The sequence below is a fragment of the Cyprinodon tularosa genome, unplaced genomic scaffold (assembly GCF_016077235.1).
Source record: "Cyprinodon tularosa strain WSP-4 unplaced genomic scaffold, ASM1607723v1 ctg852, whole genome shotgun sequence".
NCBI lineage: Eukaryota > Metazoa > Chordata > Actinopteri > Cyprinodontiformes > Cyprinodontidae > Cyprinodon > Cyprinodon tularosa.
This window is the reverse complement of record NW_024039621.1, coordinates 10817-15036: the sequence shown is the minus strand read 5'-3', so window position 1 is coordinate 15036 and position 4220 is coordinate 10817. Positions and strand designations below refer to the sequence as shown.

The following is a 4220-nucleotide window of genomic DNA, read 5'->3' as shown; positions in this document are numbered from 1 at the left end:
CATGTATGTTAAACTACTTCTGCACATGATTTATCTACTCTACTTCTTCACAACACACATGCACAAGAAACTGCTGCTTCAAAAGGAGAAAAATCGCCCTCCACATGCGCCAGCTCCTTCCACACTCGCTTGGGATCGTGCTCAGGATCTCCCAGCGCGCATGACTTATCTTCTGATATATTAAAAATAAATAACAATTTATCAATCTCTTTCATCTTTTGTAGGATTCACGAGCTGGAAACTAATGAACAAAAGCAGCAACAGCTGAGGTAGACAGTTGAACTGTAGAACATTGAGCAGAAACATTAATTGAGATATTGGTCTGATCTGATACCAATGTTTATAGAGTCTACAAGTTTTGCTTTAATTTAGACTGAGCTGCTTCTTCTTTTATAACAGATCTTTTCTAAAAGACAAGGGAAAGGAAACTGAAGCACTTCAACAAAAGTAAGCTAACTTTGATGTTTCTTTTTTCTTCTAATTTTATAACGACTGTGATCTGATGGGACATTTTTTAAGATAAATGCATGTGTGTTGCTCTTATACAGAATGAATGAAATGGATAGACAACTTCAAACGGCAAGGTAAAACAATAAATATTCATTTATCTACTTATCATTACATTTTTGTGCTGTGAGCTCTTTTTTATTTGTTGATTTTGCTTTATAGCTATACTCTAGCAGAAAAGGAGAAACAGATTGAAGCCCTTCAGAGAAGGTACTTTAATGCATCATTATAAAACATTCATTATCCTTTCCTGTAATCAGATACAATAAAAATTTCAGTAAATTTAAAGAAGCACCAGTTACTTCTTTTCTCCTAAAAAAAATCATGTTACAATTTAGCCTAATATCAATGTTAATGGTTTTTTCCCCCTGACAGATTGACTTTAAAAGAGCAAAAGGAAACTGAAGCCTTACAGCAAAGGTACTTTGTTTTTCACAAAATCAAATATTAATGAAAAACTCTAAAAGATTGATATCAGAAAAAAGTTCTTTAGATTCTAAAAGTCAACTGTAACATTATATTGAATTTTCTTACTGCGCTGGCCAAAGTGCTCTACAGTATAAAAAATGAACATTACACGTCAAAGAAAACTATAGACTTGAAAGCAGAATTACCAATACATTAAGAGTAAAATTTCAAAATGAATGGACCTCTAGTGTCACTTTGAAGATTAACAAACTCATTCAATGCATGATCTGACTGAGGCCAAAGTTTGTTCATTCTATCAGTCTTGCTTTAATGAGTGTTTATTTTTTCCCCAAACACAGATCATCACTAAAATACTTGGAAAGGGAAAATGAAGAACTCACACAAAGGTAGGTAACATTTATTAATTCTAACATGTCATAGTAAAATTGTGCTGAATTACTGATTTACTACATTGCTTAAAATCTTCATTATTTTAGTCCAGATGAGATAAGATGAAAATTAAAATGACATACCTCGAAATAACTTCTAAGAAATCCCAGGCTTTTTTTAATATATATATATATATATATATATATATATATATATATATATATATATATATATATATATATATATATATATATATATATATATATATATATATATATATATATATATATATATATTTATTTATATATATACATATATATATACATATATATATATATATATTTGTTGCAGCTGCCGTCAGTCCAGTGAATAGGTGGGCTGGTGCAAAAAAACAAACTGGGTATGATCCTGGCATGTCCTCCTGTTTTAGCACTAAGGTTGCATTAAAAACGCAGACTGGATCCTGATCAGCATGGTATATTTATACATGTAAATAAATGGAATGGAGTTAAGTTTAATGTCCATAATGTTTTTGCGTTTGATTTTCTGAAAATTAAACGCAAAAAAAAATATATATATAGATATATATATTACCATCCCATAAGTTGCTGGAGTCTCTGAGAAACTCAGGAGGATTTTCTCCAAAAAAAAAAAAAATCCCAGTACATGTCAAACCAAGCAAGACCCTTGAACAGAGACTAGTGCATCCTAAAGACAAAACTCCCAGAACTAGGATGAGCGGAGTGATGTATGCAGCTCAGTTAAGTGAAGAATGCTCTGATCTTTATATTGGAGAAACCAAACAATATCTCCACAGAAGCATGACTCAACACAGACGAGCTACCTCCTCCAGACAAGACTCTGCTGTCCACTTACACCTTAAGAACAAGGGACCCTCATTTGAGGACCAGAATGTTTACATTTTGGACAAAGAAGACAGGTAGTTTGAAAGGGGTGTGAAGGAAGCCATTAATGTTAAGAAAGAAAAACCAACCTTAAACAGGGGGAGGGACTCAGGTTTCAGCTTTCAAAATACTACAATTCAGCGATTGAGTTGATTCTTTCCCGGTATCACTTGAACCCCAGGGGACAAAACATCTTGCCTGGGTAGCAAAGCTTACAATTGCCCTAACGACCCCCCTTTCAGAGGCATAGCCCACTATTGAGTATTGCAGGTTAACAAAGAACCCAAAATGACTCACCATTCCTAAAAGACAGACCTATTCTTCTGGTTCAATTTTCATGTTTTCTGAGCCAGAACAAGTTCTCATAAATAAAGCTTTGAACTCAACACTAATTTTTTGATATTTTGAATTGAAAAAGCTTCCTGGATGGGAAGCAAAATGTCTTTAAACTTGGAAACCAAATGCAGTGGATTGGTTTTTAACTTTTTTGGAATGACTATGACCAGGATGACTGAGAATCTTCTCTATCACTTATGTTGTAAAAGAATCATTGGTTGGAGTTTTTAAAAAAAGCTTAATATTCTGATATGTTAAAAATAAATAACACTTTATTAATCTCTCTCATCTTTTGTAGAATTCGGGAGCTGGAAACTAATGAACAAAAGCAGCAACAGTTGAGGTAGACAGTTGAACTGTAGAACATTGAGCAGAAACATTAATTGAGATCATGGTCTGATCTGATACCAATGTTTATAGTCTATAAGTTTTGCTTTTATTTAGATTGAGCTCCTTCTTCTTTTTAACACAGATTTCATCTAAAAGACAAAGACAAGCAAACTGAAGGACTTCAACAAAAGTACATTAGACTTTGATGTTTCTTTTTTCTTCTAATTTTGTAATGACTGTGATCTGATGGAGCATTTTTAAGATAAATGCATCTGTGTTGCTTTTATACAGAATTAATGAAATGGATAGACAACTTCAAGCGACAAGGTAAAACATCAAATATTAATTTATCCACTTATTTGTTGTTGTTTTTTTGCTCTGAGCTCTTTTTTTATTTGTTGATTTTGCTTTATAGCTATACTCTAGCAGAAAAGGAGAAACAAATTGAAGCCCTTCAGAGAAGGTACTTGAATGCATTATTATAAAACATTCATTTTCCTTTCCTGTAATCAGATACAATAAAAATTTCAGTAAATTTAAAGAAGCACCAGTTACTTCTTTTCTCCTAAAAAAAATCATGTTACAATTTAGCCTAATATCAATGTTAATGTTTTTTCCCCCTGACAGATTGACTTTAAAAGAGCAAAAGGAAACTGAAGCCTTACAGCAAAGGTACTTTGTTTTTCACAAAATCAAATATTAATGAAAAACTCTAAAAGCTTGATATCAGAAAAAAGTTCTTTAGATTCTAAAAGTCAACTGTAACATTATATTGAATTTTCTTACTGCACTGGCCAAAGTGCTCTACAGTATAAAAAATGAACATTACACGTCAAAGAAAACTATAGACTTGAAAGCAGAATTACCAATACATTAAGAGTAAAATTTCAAAATGAATGGACCTCTAGTGTCACTTTGAAGATTAACAAACTACGGTAATTCAATTCATGATCTAACTGAGGCCAAAGTTTGTTCATTCTATCAGTCTTGCTTTAATGAGTGTTTATTTTTTCCCCAAACACAGATCATCACTAAAATACTTGGAAAGGGAAAATGAAGAACTCAAACAAAGGTAGGTAACATTTATTAATTCTAACATGTCATAGTAAAATTGTCCTGAATTACTGATTTACTACATTGCTTAAAATCTTCATTAATTTACAAAGGGGAATTATTTTAGTCCAGATGAGATAAGATGAAAATTAAAATGACATACCTCGAAATAACTTCTAAGAAATTCCAGGCTTTTTTTTATATATATATATATATATATATATATATATATATATATATATATATATATATATATATATATATATATATATATATATATATATATATATA

At 31.3% G+C, this 4220-nt stretch overlaps 1 long non-coding RNA gene across 1 annotated transcript; it reads left to right on the top strand.

Annotated features, from left to right (window-relative positions):
- The first annotated feature begins 548 nt into the window (after positions 1-548).
- Positions 549-3949, top strand: LOC119775144. The gene is made up of 4 exons (XR_005279615.1): positions 549-584; positions 3292-3339; positions 3504-3548; positions 3901-3949. It is a non-coding gene; the product is annotated as an uncharacterized LOC119775144 (long non-coding RNA).
- Positions 3950-4220: the final 271 nt, after the last annotated feature.